This window comes from Bombus bifarius, unplaced genomic scaffold (assembly GCF_011952205.1).
Source record: "Bombus bifarius isolate JDL3187 unplaced genomic scaffold, Bbif_JDL3187 scf7180000008321, whole genome shotgun sequence".
NCBI lineage: Eukaryota > Metazoa > Arthropoda > Insecta > Hymenoptera > Apidae > Bombus > Bombus bifarius.
In genome coordinates, this window is record NW_022884591.1 from 1 (window position 1) to 15178 (window position 15178).

The window sequence follows — 15178 nt, forward strand, 5'->3', positions numbered from 1 at the left end:
AAGTGACATCCGAGTGCAGAAGTGAAAATCACGAGAAAAGAAGGAAAGGGCCGAAATAAAGAGCGTTGGAACGTCGTTCGAAGAATGCGACCGACTGCAAGATACCGCAGTTTCCTCATCCTCGAGGATCGTCAGTCAGTCCTTTTACGGGAGCGGTTCGACAAATAATTTCCAAGATAAGAAGAAGAGTTCAGGTCCTTATCTACGTGCACTTGGACAGGCATGACGCCTGTTTTCCTCTCCCTCTTTCTCTCTCTCTTCATCCTTCTCGCTTACCTTGTCGATACTCGTCGATAGATTAGAATTCAGACACGTCAGCGTCGTGGTCGCGAGATCGCTCCGCGCCTTTTCTCCTCTTCCCACGACAGCCTGAACCGCGTGCGTATCGAGCGACGCCGAAAAAAATCGATACGAGGCTTCCTGGAAACTGAGTGGCCGGCTGGCTGGTTCTGGTGGGATACCAGAGCTACGATTGCGTCAGCGGCGATCCCCGTAATCTCGTTATCTCGTAAGCTTCTCGTTCCACGGACGCGAATTTTTCCCCTTCGAGAACATGACTAGGTGATATCGCGGTCGCGTTTCAAGAAGCGTCATAGCTTACGGATAGAAACGCGAAAAGCTGGAACCGTCGTCGAAGCGAGTCGTCTGGCCGATTGAAATTTCCACTTTTACGCGCACAGTCCAAGAGAAATAGAATCGAGATGGAAGTTCGTTTTAGTCGGTGGATCGTGCGGGCGGTCGTTGTTTATGCGTTCGCGTTGGAGAAATCGAAGAGCGCGAAAGTGTAGGCAAAGAGAGCGACGAGTAATGGAAAATATATAGAGAAAAAAGAAAAGATGCAAAAGAGGAGAATCATCGTGGGAGTATTGTAATTGCACGGCGAATCATTGTATTTATGATAGGTTTCTAGGCTCGTAGCTAAAGGAATAGAACCGATAGAGTAGACCGCAGATGTTTATGTTGCTATGGGAAGTTGCAGGGTGTGAAAGTTTACAGAATGAGAAGAATAATGCAAAAAATGTGTAACAATGGAAAATCAGGATGCAAGTTTTCCTATTAGACGGCGAACCTTTATATTTTACATTTTGATGCGCACAGGCGGAGAAACACGGCTATAGAGATAGAAATAGTAATTTGTTTTAGCTGCTACCAGTAGACCGCGTACGTTGATATATTTATGGGAAATTGCAGGGTGTGAAAGCGTGTACAGAACGTGAAACATAATGCAAAGATATGGAAAAACGATCAGTCGTCCTGCAAGTTTATTAATTCAAATGTAAAACACAGCGAACCTCTGTGTTTTACATTTTTTATTCGCATAGGCGAAGAGATAAAATTCACTGGTTTTGTTTATGCGTTTATGGGAAATTTAAGGCACTAAGAATGTACGGTATATGTACAGTATATACAAAGATTGAGAATTCATTTTCCGCACGATTGTACGAAACTTTGTGGACAATTTCGTTCGAACATAGGAATCTTTCTTAGAGAAGAGATAATTATTCGATTTAAATTTAGAAGACATCGATCTATAAGAAATCGTGGCTCCTTTAGATAAGCTTCTTTTTTAAGTATTTAGATATTTAACGATTTTTTTTTTAAATAAATTCAACGATTTCGTTCGAAATTAGAGAAATCAATTTAACTGAGAATTACGTAAAATTAGAATCGTGATACTTCGAACGCATCTCTCTCTCTCTCACAAATTTCGTAAAAAAAAAAAAAAGAAAGATAGTAATTTCGAGGCTGTTTAATTAAATGAAAAATTCTCTGTTTAATCAAAAATAGAAACTTTTGGTAGATAAGCGTTAATCTTGATCGAAGATTACGTAACAACGAGATCGTGATATTTTACATGCACTCGTTTCCACAAATTTTTCTTACAAAAGCTATAAGAACGTGCAATGACTATTTCAATTAACGTGGTCTAACCGTATTTGAAAAATAGAAATTGCATTTAAACGGATCAACTTCGATCGGCTATTACGTAAATCGGCGATTATGTTCGTTCTTTTAACTCTAAAAAAAAAAAAAAAAGAAAAAAACGTTACGCTGTTCTTCCCGTTCGTGTTGAATCTTTCGATAATTTCTCGATCAAATCAGCTTGTTATCGACCTTTAGAATAGAAATTTTTGCCGAGATACAATTGTCTCTCATTCGAAATTACATAATACCAGCCATATAACGTTTCCAGTGCCATTTAATCGAATTTTGAAAAAAATCTGTTAATCCTTCGATTACCAATACGTCGAATCAATGGAAACTTTGGTGGGGATACGATTTTATCTTCGATTGCAGAACAATGAAACCAGCGAATTATCTCTTTCTCTCTCGTCTAATCGTGTTTTATCATCCTCGCTATATTTTTCCCCGTCAGATACAAATCTAAGGACGAAAGAATCCAATTTCTGATAAAACTGTGTCTCACCTGACCTAATTCGAAAAGCAGGAGAAAATCTCTGTCGTCAATTTCGTTTCTGCAAAGTTAACCGAACTAGTTCTCGTTTTATCGAGATTTTATGGGAGACGAAGACCATCTGAATTTTTATTTACCAATCAAACGTATCAAAAATGAAAACAGAATATCTAATCGATAAATAAAATTCGTACAAATAACTCAACGAGTTGATCGAATTTCTCAGTATCTTGTTTATCTGATCGATTCTCTCATATCTAATTTCCGTTTCCTTTTATTTTACAAATTTCCATAAACTCCTCGATACCTAATTTCTGTTTCCTCTACGTTCTGTTCGGGAAACACCTCGAGGAAGGTACTCGAAAGAAAAGTTACGGTCACATGGAAAATTAGAAGATAATTGTCATTCTGTTTCCGATATAGCAGAAATCGTACTCGAGTCTAATTGGCTCAGCAGGAAACCACGAAACGCACAGGTCTATCGTTTATCGAGCATTTTCAGCGACCGAACGAAACGGAGTCTCGCGTAACATTGACACGCGAATTTCAATGGAGAACGTGCGCCGCGTTCTTGAAACGAAAATCCCATTACACGCAGACTTAATGGAGACACCGATAGGCATCGATATTTTCTGTGTTAATCGAGATACAAAGCGAAAGCAGAGACAAAAGGACGAAGAGGAAGAGAGACAGAAGTGGCGAAACACAACGGTCACGAACGATAATATCTCTCTCTCCTTCTTCATCTTCTTCTTTGTTGTAGTACTCGACTTGCTCATTAGCCATCGAATTTCGGTCGTTTCCTCGCATCCTGTTGCCTCTCGGCCCAAATATTCCCAGGCCACCGATAAACCGGCCTTAACATCGCGTTAGGTCGATTCGAAAAACAATAGACGCCGCGTTAAAATAGCGAAAGGTGGAAAACAAGATCGAACGAAATTTCTCGAAGTCTAATAAAAGAATTCTACTTGTTTGTTGCTTCTTCTTTTTGTTTTGTCTTCTTTTTTTTTTTTTTTTTTTTTTTGTATATCTGATCGGTCTCCTTGAAAAGACTCGAGGAACAAACAGCGAACGAAAATAAAGCGTTTCCGGGATGGACGACTTTTGATCTCGGCTGTTCGGAGAGGTGGCATTCAAGTCTCCGCACGATGGAATTAAAATGGCCGTGTTAATGGAACATAATGATGTGCTTAATTCGAATGATTATACAGAGCGATAGGAAGATGGCGTCTGAACGAAGGATTCGAATATTTGTCAGTAGCGTTTTTTTCTTTAACGAATCGATCCTCGTCGACGATGCAACGCTTTGTTTACAAAGGTGGCGAGATTTTCGAGAATTCTCTAAATAGCGAAAAATCGAAATTTCGAAGATCGCCAATTTCGATCTTTGCAGTTTCCCAAGCTTGAAACTCGTTTCTCGGTGTAATAAAATTTACCGCGTGGAATCTGCAAATTTGTTCTCGAGCGAAGCAACGTCGTCTACGTATTTGTTATTATTTCATCGTTTGGTCCTTGGAGGACTAACGTTCTAGATCGTCATTAGTCTGTCCTACCTAGTTAAAATGTCCTATCTATCGTTTCGAATCTGGCGAGAACCGATGTTTTATCGTCTCCATTTGTTACCTTTGATCTGCTCCAATGTGAAATTTTCAATCGCCGTTTTCTGACGGCGTAAATATACGGCTTGAAAAAGATACAGAGAGTGGAAGATGGAATATTGAATTATTCATTGAATCAGGACACGTTAGATAGGACATTTTGACTAATTGTAACGAAAATCTGAAATATTCCTCTCGTTCTCTTAACGTCGCGGTTCGCTACAAATTGATCGGCCGCAGCATCCTCTCCGCTTGTTTATTTCCAAAGAAACTACAAATGTACAGCCACGACGAGCTATTGAGACGGAGAGATTTTCAAAAGATCAACTCGATCGATTTCTTGTTAGCAATTTCACGTAACGTTTGATGTTCGAAGATACCGAGGATATTCGAGTTTCCATCTACGACACGCCAATTAAATAGCGACAAAATTAATTATAGATTCTACACGACCAACAACGATATGTTTACGGATCAAATTATATAACGTCACTCGTCTCGTCTCGTCTCAAAACGAACCTTTAAACTTTTAATCGATCTCCGTGTACGCGATAGATACGCAACGATTGAACTAAGAAGAAGTTTGAGACGATGGATCTTGATCAATCTTTGTAAGAATCTGTTAATAAATCTGTTAATAAATCTGTTAATAAGAAACTGTTTCCACATTTGTGTCTGTATGTTATCTCGGACCAGAAGAGTCCTAGCTACGATCACCATTTAACCAACAAAACAGCGGAACAAACCGAAAACAAGAGACGCAAGAAATCGATCGACGTGACGAGAGAAAATCTCTTATCTGCTTCTCTCTGTCGAGAGAGACAGAAAAAGAGATGTAGAGAGAGAGAGAAAGAGAGAGAGAGAGGCGTATCTCATCCAGTCACCTGACCACGAAACAGGAAGAAGAGCAGACGTACCTTTTGTCGAGTAATCCATTCTTCCCTCAGTTTAGCGCCGTGATCGAATTATAAAATTCCAAGGTCAGCGGCTCAGGCACTTAAGATCCAAATAAATGGTGTAGGTTGCACTTAACACGAGATTTCCTCACAGGGACCACATCAGAAATGAAATCTCAATATATCACTGTTTCGCTTGCTGTACGATGCAACGACAACTTCGTTTTAATACTCCAACTTGTATATCGGTATTATACCGAACGATACACAGAATATTATATCGGGCGTTATATTAAATATTATATTACTAACGAATATAAGTAACGAATATGACTAATGAGTATAACTACCGTATATTATTAACGTATATCACTATCGAACGTTACCAAAACGAGGTAATATAACGAATATAAAAAAGAGAACGAAAAATAATTTACACGCGCACAAACGATTATCTATGTATTCATACGTTAGTGTAATACGGTATTAACAAATCTTCACAGCTTCTGTGTATCTCGATAATTACGTTCCGCGAAACACAAGTCCGTTTCACGAAACGCAAGTTCGTCCATTCGGCACAACGATCACCGAGTCACTATGTCTTCTGTCTGGCTCTTTAATTTGCTTCGATACACTGTCTTCGAATGTCACATCCACGCGCTACGATGGTCTGCGGACGAATAAGGTACTCCCGGCTCGAGTCTGGATACTTATCGTCTGTCACGGACACACAGATATAATCCGAGAGAGATAGACCGATTCTGACGGAGCGTGGTCATGTAGACTGAACCGACGTGACGGTGTGTGATATATGTATATGCAGAGGAACACCAAGTCCGCACGAGAGAACAGGTCGTAACAGACCAACTCACCGCGGAGAAATGACACGATGAGCTTCTGACAATTCCTCTTAGTCTGCGCACGAGAGCCTCATCATCCCTTCTACCTGTCCCCCCACCCCCTACCTGCCCCGTATTCGGCTCCGTTCGACCGCCCGACCCCCACCCCGTCGACTCATAATCCCCCCCACCACTCGCATGCCACCCTTCTTGCTCTCACTTGTTCCCCCGTCTTCCGTTCGCCACGCTTCTCTCCCCCTATTCTCTGCCATACGCCCTTCCACCAACGCTTCTCTTGGTCCCCGGTGCGCTAACAATGTTGAACATCACTGCTCTAACGTTTCTTCTCTTTTCTGTACTCTATATTTTATCTGTTTTCTCTTTATTTTGGTAGCAGAAACTAACGTTGCTGCGGGATTTATTAAAACCTACGCGATGTACGTTGTTCCGTACGTTGAACGGTAAAAGATGTACCGAAATTCGCGCGTTTCAGAACAGCGTTTCTCTTTCTAGTACATAGCATCTAGTTTCTAGTAAGCGTATCCTTCGATTTCCATCGGGCGGTATTTACAATCGTGCGTCTATCTATCTCCGTTTTCGATTCCAGCTACGCGTCCTTGTTTACTTTTTACGCGCGTCTTTCCCTGGATCCTATACCAAGCCCTAACTCCGTCCTATGCATCATCCTTCGTTATGAAATGATTCATAGTATTTATGCATTGTCGCTTGTTTGTCATACGTGTCTCTCTTTCTCTCTCTCTCTCTCCCTCTCTCTCTCTACGTAAAAGTACCACATCTCTATTTTTCATACTAGCGTGTATCCTTTTCTAGTAAACAGCACAGAGCATTACCCATCCTTGTTAATCTTTCGCGTTTCTCCTGACTCTTGCGGTCATCCCCACTCCCGAAGCCTCTCCCGCCCGGTCACGTCGCTTCCTAAGTCCTTACGTGTTTTCCACGGGAGAAGCGTGTACCCTCTCGGGCTGTATCTCTTTCTATTGCCTCTCTTTCTACCCCTACCCGAGCAGAGGGCAGTCGGAGCATCCTTATCGCGCCCCAGGTGCTTCCTTCTCTCGCCTCGTGATCGTTTTCTCGGCTCCTGTCTGCTGTCCCTCCTCTCCCACGCGTCTCACCGCCCATCCCCTCCACTCTGACCTTTCTCTTTCTCTCCGCGCTTTATCTTATCCCCGCCACCGGCGGTCCGTACCTATGCCAACGCCGCTATATCATCGAGTACAGTGCGCGCACACACATCGCTCGCCTGTAAATGTGTGTGCGTGTCGCCGGATGGGAGAGCGAACGCGCGCAGCCACCCACGCAAGAGGGACGACGAGCTTCTCCGGACCATACGATATGCGAGGGCAGGCGAAGCGAGTCTTCCCTCTTTCCAGCCCCGGCAAACGCTGCATCGTTTCCGCGCACTGCAACGGCAATTACATAAAGGGATGACGCGTTTCCACTGATCTTCTTAACACGGTGCGTAACTTCTTCCTTAACACAGACCATGTTTATGTAATTTTTCGACCTCGCGAATCTACGAGATTTAGCTGAAAGCGGTGCGAGAATAGAGTGGCTCGCGAAAATGCCCGCAGGGACATTTTGCAGTAGAAACGACACGTACGCGCGCTGTGCTTCACTGACACTCTAAATGTCACTCGGTTATCAAAATGATAATCGGTGGAATCTTAAGCGATGATAAAGGCTGTGTATAGGATATTTGGTACAAATTTAGACATGTTTTGCAGGGTAGATAAACGTCCATAATGGTAATTAGTCATAGTGTACATAGTATCCAGGGACCATTCCTATATGACTATTCGTATCGCGTACGTTTACCAAATATAAGTTTGCGCTATTTATTTTCCGCTTTCTATGTACCTATGCGCAGAATATTTACAAAAATTGGTAGCAAAATTCAGCAACTTGTATTACTCGTCGAAATGTATAGCGTATGATGGACCAGTTGAGATGATGGAGAAGTTCGAAACGACATTGGTTTCATACGTTTTTGCTTGTTTTCGCGAGTTTGGCGACAACTTTTACAGACACGCGGCATATTTTCAGCTTGGATTCGAACTTCACCGATGTAATCATCGCGACTCATTCTTTGTTTGCTAATGAAATTTCAAAATGTTTTATACAACACGCACAATATACGCACGTAAAGATTTTCTCCGATAAGTGAGACTACGAATACTATTGCGAGCCGCTGTATCACGAAATAGGTAGATGACTGATACCAATACGATAAGAAATTCTTAGTACGAAAATTACTAAAATTCAGGCTGACCAGTTAAGAGAAAATTGCGTATCCGCAGCTTGCTTAGATCGAGTCGTCGCTATCAGACAATTAGAAAACTAGTTGATTTGTACGTACATTAAATAAAAAAGGCGTCAAATGCATGTATGTTGATATTAATTTGAAGTACAAGGATAGACATAGGCATGTTGACAGAGTTTAGATTAAACTACGATTATCATTCCGACTAATTTTGTACGTGTAACTGCAAGTCACCGTATAGCCGAAAGGCAGACGGAAATGAAGAATTCTAAAACAGAGAAAATGAAAAATCTGAACTGATAATGAAAATGAGAAAAATGGATATCTGGTCGTCGAATAGGAAAAATAATTGTTCTCGAAACCACCTTTCGACCAGGTACATGAATCCGCGCGAAAAAATATACGCTATGATGTATCGATAATAAGCCGTCTTTTATCCTACCTACGTACTATTGCGCATTGAATTTCTACTTTTCTACCCATAAAATACCCTGTCACTATTTTCTGTTGGAACAATGGTCTGTAAATATTCCAAACCTCCCAACTTCTACATAATAGGTAAAATATACAGATGCAGGTAATCTCCTATTTTACGATGTTTAACGAGGACGAAATTACCATCCCGAATATCTACAGTGCAATTATACAACATTCACTCGCTTTGTAATTTATTGCCTCTGAGCAGTTGCTCGTTCAACGTCTAAAACGCAGAAACAATCAGCGAAACTTTATTATCGGAAAATTACTGACTGATCTCCTCGTATTCATTATGCATGGCCCCGGTTGATTTTTGTGCAAGAAAGGAACAGCCTTTTAGGATTCCAAGGACAAAGATTTTCCTACTGAAAACAGCTGTGAACCCGTGTATCTTAATTATTCCGATTAACAAATACACGAGCGAGGAGAGCGGTTCCGATCCCTCGTATCTTCTTATGATAAACGTTCTCTGATTTGTTTAAGAATGTATTTTATGTATCTATGGTCAAGCGATATCGCTGCTGCTTGCGAGGTTTTTCCAGCAAACTGCGTATGTTTTTCTTTGGTTGGCTTGAGGTTTCGGACAACGCGGAGGAAACGATCGGAGGAATCGCATATTTTCGAATTTGTCACGATAGAAATCCTATCTTTTAAATTAAATTTCGTTACATTGGTAAAATTCTTTTATCAATGTAAATGATTGGTATAGTAAGTTATTGTTCTACGGATCGAAATGCTGCAAGCGCGTGGTCCATTGTTGTGTTAGGTTTATCAAATTCAGGTTTAAGGGTTGAATATGTTTGATTTAGAAGATGAAGAAAGAAAGGGTAGAGATAGGAGAAAGAACGTATAACAGGAAGGCTGATCGTACGGAGAACAATAAGTTGCAATTTATAATGGTCACTTGGTGTTTTATACAGGGCGGTCGGTAACTGGTGGTACAAACGGAAAGGGGGTGATTCTACGCGAAAAAAGAAGTCGAAAATATACAACAAAAATTTTTCGTTCCAGGCTTTGTTTTCGAGAAAATCGACTTTGAATTTTCGCTCGGTACGCGTGCACTTTATCACGTCTGAAAATTCTTTTTTCGTAGAATCACCCCCTTTACGCTTGTACCGCCAGTTACCAACCACCCTGTACAATTTAGTTGAAATTACAGGTAAAACGAACTCCTCTCGCGATAAATTTCATTTGATATGTAACAAACGTTTGTTTAAATATACAGAGGGTGGAGGGTTAAATATACTGAATTTGTTGTTATTTAAAAGTACTTTAAATTGATTCAGATATTCTAGAAAATTAGAAGAAGGAATAGAACTGAACGAAAGGCAGATGTGTCGATATCACGTTCAATATTTTAATATTTCTAATCTTCGGTCATGCATCGCGATGTATTCCAATAATTACACATTATAGTTGCCGAGAAGATCGTGAGAAGAAGAATAGTAATTATGTAACGAGAATATTAATCTTTGAATCTTGCAATTAATCCGATGTAAATGAAATAATTTGGAATTATAGAATAGTGTATTCTGTAACGAGAATATTAATCTTCAAATTTTGCAATTAATTCGATGTAAATGAAGTAACTTAGAATTACACGCTTGCACGGCGTGGATGCCTGTGAATGATCTTTCTTTGCAATTTGATGATCAGCCTACCTAATTAATGCTGCCACTTTTATTATCCTTCTTCGTTACTACCAGCAGGCTAATAAACCCTTTAGTAATTAAGGAATATAAAACTCGTATGGAAAAGTAGGTTGAAATGGACACTTTGCGTGCTGCGAAAATAGTTGATATAATAGTTAATTATTTATCACAATAGCATAAACGTGTCATTCGTGATAACGAGAAAGAGTATGAAAAAAGAAAAAGCAGAAATTTTACGCATTTTCTTCTAAAAAGCAAGATCATATAAATTTTAATTAATATTCACTGATTATGGAAGAAGATTAATTAAAATAGTCTCTTTTGAATTCTTTTAAAATCGAACAAATATCTTTACGTTAATATGTCTTTATTTACATTTTTATATTATTATCGTTTAATGGTATTATCTACTGTTGCATACCTAATTAAGAAGAGAACAGAGGAAAGGAAGAAATTACAAAACTAAGAGAAACCGTTACATCTATTCAAATCTTTCGTTAAAGCTTTTATGCGTTGTATACCCCTCTGAAACGCTATAAAAATCTTATACCTGATGGTAGCAAAAAGTGTACAGCCTCCCTGAGGTGTGTTGGTCAAGTAGCGGTATTTCGGGTGCAATAAGGTAATGTAGGACAACAGCTGACTCTGCGTATTATTATCCTCGAGATATTAGAGCCATTCTGAAGAAAGGAATAAAGCCAGTTATCCCACAAAGCCCATAACCTTCTCAACGATGTATTGTTTAGGCTGACCCGCATATTAATATCTAATGCCTGAGACACGTAGAACGATTTCGTTGGATTTAGATACATTTAACGAGGGCAGCATTTTTGAACAATCGAGTTATCAAGTTTCTGAATTTTCAAATTCGTCCGAGTTGTTCAATCTTTCGATTTCCGGACATGGGAATTTTTGAACTTCGAGATTTTCAAACCTCCAAACTTTGGAATTATTCAATTCTTCGGCGTTTAGATCGACGAATATCGGAATATTGTGAATCTCAGAATTTTCTCGAATTTTACGCTCCCAACTATATATACAAATCGTGGGAATTGTTAGTTTCCAGAATCGTTGCATCTTTTAACGTTGACAATTTCCAGCTTCCAAACCGACAAATTCGCGAGATCTCAAAGTCTTTAAAATGTCCACTTTGTATTTTACAAATACAACGAGTAAATAGAATTTATATATATAAAGAGTCTGGAGTTTCCCACTTGCCCGATATTTAAGCTTCGAAGTTATTTCATTTCTAATTGGTTTTCTAATTTACGTAAATTAGTTTCCTTCGACCTTCGCCAGAAGCACCCTAAGCTTCTTTTCATCCCTCGAAAACGTCATTTGTCACAGATTATCCCCTTTCGTTGTAACGTGAAAAGGACCATATTTTCTATTCATTAGAAACAAAATAGCAAGAAAAGTTGAGGAAGAGGGTCGAGATTGACCGGGATGGTCGTATGGTCCATCGTGAGCTTTGATGCAGAAGAAAGGGCTGCAAAGGGAAGTAACCCTTGTCCTTACTACGAATCTCGCGTCCTGGACCTGTCGGAAGTCAAATCGGATGGGCAAAAAAATCAGGATCACAGTTGACTTTTAACCGTTTCCGCTTCTACCTGCCATTCACGGGATCCTCTCGCGTCACCGCATCTAAAACGGACATTGTCCCCTTCTTGCTTGACCGGAAGCAAAAAAATCTGATTTATCTTAAGCGTCACATGCAATCGACGAAGAATTCTTCTCAGTGTAAAATCGCTTGTTTTGACACGTTTAGAATTGTTGATCGAGATGGGTTGAGAAGATGTGGAGAAGAAATGGACGACGAGAGAAGATGAAATTGCGATTCGTACAATGTATTGTTTATTTTCTGACTGTCAGAAAATGGCATATGGGAAATATAGAAATTATAGGCAACAGAAACGATATAAATTGAAATGAATTTCTTTGCGGAGAACGGAACGAAGGATAATTGTATTTTAATTTCTCAGAGGAACGATGGATAAATATCGAATCGAGGTAGGACGAATTTTGCACTAATTTTTCTATCTACTTTTTGATAATACTCGCTGAGTGTATTGTTAAGAAAGTACCAACTTTTGGAAGATACTTCCGGTCAATGGACGACGTTTCGTAAGAGAGATATTACGAGTATCGTAATTTTTCAATAGTCGATAATTAAAATGTATCTGTTATGTATATAGCGTAATAAATAACTGCCTTTTTTTATTATCGATAAGAATTATAAAAATTAATAGCCATTAACTTTTATCAGCAGTTATTTATTACACTATATATATATATTAGTTTGTCCGGAAGTGTTTTTCTTTCGCAAACGTGTTTTTTACAGCAGTGCACCTTCGTACAAACGTGAAACCAAGTCATAACAAAGACAGAGAAACCAAGACATAAGAAAATGGATCGTACGTAATTCGATAAAATAATATAAAACGATAGATCTGCATTTAGATCTGCAGATGATACACATGCAACTTACTGAATTTTTGAACATATTGAAGCAGGTATAGCATCGTTGTGGGGCCAGTAATATACACGCTATACACTGAAGATATTACTACTAATACTAAGACCCCAATATTTGGATCTGCGGATGATAATATAAAACGATAGCGTCTATTATTTCCTCATGAAACTTTAGCAGGTATACTTTAATTGATAATTAATTTTTAATTAATAACTGAAATATATACAGAAGCATTAACTTTTGAGAAAATTACGCCTGTGCTATATTTTACCAAACTTCTCGACTAATAAGTTTAATAACGTTGTTCAACAAATAATCGTCGATATTATACGATTAATATAATTAACATCGCTGATTAATTTAGCCGATGGAATATTTATTGAAACGTTTCTCGAAAAACCAATTCAACGGAATTACAATAAATCTTACGACGAAGAAACTGCGCGTGTCCGTGGAGAAATAAGAGGAAAGGAAGTGGTGGTAGTGAAAAAACCGGGGCAATAAGAGGAATTAGCATTAGTTTCTGGCAAATGAGTCGATTGTTGAAATGAATCTGTGAAAGGTATCTTTACCTTTTTGAAAGGTACAGCATATGGTCGATTAGGATGATCGATGACTAATATATTCTTCAGTTTGTTCATAATGTTTTGCACATGCAGCTAATGTTCCATACCTTAGGCCATTTCTACGACACGTAACGTGTTACCTCTTCGTTTTCCATTTTATTCTTTTCTCTGTACCTTCCAAGACCTCTTTTTCTTTTCTTTGGATAGAAATCAATTACGAGCAATTGTCACGGAGAATTTTTATCAATTACGATGCGTTATCATGGCATGAAACGTAACATTACGATAAGATTTTCAGTATTCTTCGGCAGTCAAATTCATTTAGAAGGCGAGTTGCTAAACGATCGGAATGTTTAGCGAAGCTCGTGTTGTAGCGGTTATTGAATTTCGAAATTTCTTCTGAAAACTGTTGATATTTTGAAGTTTCTCCGTATAGTTTCGTTGGTTACGTAACAAGAAACGTTACAGATAAGCTTTTAGCGTTTTCGATTGCGATCGCCGTAGGATCTCAATGTTAAAGTTGTGCCAAGAATCAGCGATTTTCTTTTCTGTATTCCATCGATTTTAGTTTTCTATGGATCATGTTTGAAACTATAGAAATTATGCAATAAACTACATTGTTTAATTATTCGCTATTAGTAACAGTAAAACGGCGATTAATCGTAATCGATCGAAGAGTCGATGATATAATAAACTACTGTAACTTTGTAGAAATTTATAAAATTTTCTTTTTTATACAGGGTGGTTGGTAACTGGTGGTACGAGCGGAAAGGGGGGATTCTACGCGAAAAAAGAGGTCGAAAATATAGAACAACAATTTTTCGTTCGAGGCTTTGTTTTCGAGAAAATCGACTTTGAATTTTCGCTCGGTACGCGTGCACTTTATCGCGTCTCGTTACAACGGATCTCACTGTAGATCGTTGTCTCGATGGAAAAATAAAAAAAAAATTTTCATTCTATATTTTCGACTTCTTTTTTCGCGTAGAATCCGCTTGTACCACCAGTTACCAACCACTCTGTATACACGTCGATTACATCATAGGAATTTATATTTATTTAAAATAGCATGATACAGACAACGTCGAGGGTTGTTCGGATAATACAACGATGTAACATTTTCCAAAGGAATACAATTTCTCAGATATTTCAATTGCAGCGATGCGAAATACGTTGGAAGAAAAATGATCGATAGTGTAACGTTATATTAATATGTCAGTTCGACTTACGACATCTTTAAAATAAATATAATAAATATAATAATAAAGATATTAAGTAATATATCTTACGACCTTAACGCTCCTTCCTTTCCATCCCTTTTTCAACATCGTAGTAAATTTGTTGACGTTAGAATGCTGGAAAAATCGTAATCACACAATGTACCACTCCTACGTACAATTCGTTTCCTTTTGCATAATAGCCGAGTATCCCTAGGGTACATTTAGCGTGTAGAATTGGGGTTATTAGACAAATTTTCAAGAATTTGTTGTTTATCTCTTTAACGTTCGCGATCGGGTACAAGATTACGGTTAATGGTTTAGACGCAAGCATCCAAGATAAGGGATTACTCTCTTCAAAATTGTTGGAGTATTGACCGTTTTAGTGGCAGGGCATTTTTAAGAATCTGTGTCGGATTCTGACACGCGGTGCGATAGAGTTTCGTTCATTTATTTGAGAAACGTCGACCGATACGATCGCGCTGCTCTTTTTTTTCGTTTAGGCAGGTGGTTTACGATTATTTGAAAAAAAGAAAAAGGAAAAGAAAAGTAATTACGAGAGGAAACTCTGATATGACTTACGACGAGCTACATTTGGGGTCGGGGTTCACGATCGTGATCGAACATAGTTGAGCACAGCATGATCGCACTGCGTGGCGCTGAAATGGTTAAGATTAGGCTCTTGGAAAGATATTTATACAATGATGTTTGGCTGCAGATTTTGTGAATAATCGTAGATCACAGCGAAATTATTTTCGAAAAG

The 15178-nt window shown here is 38.9% G+C and overlaps 1 long non-coding RNA gene across 1 annotated transcript in view; it reads right to left on the minus strand.

The window, feature by feature from the left end:
• Nucleotides 1-4908: 4908 nt before the first annotated feature.
• The window catches only part of LOC117212553, a 77476-nt gene continuing 67206 nt past the window's right edge, over nt 4909-15178 (minus strand). The window contains exon 3 of the long non-coding RNA XR_004488481.1: nt 4909-5109. This is a non-coding gene — a long non-coding RNA (uncharacterized LOC117212553). The remainder of the gene's footprint in view (nt 5110-15178) is intronic.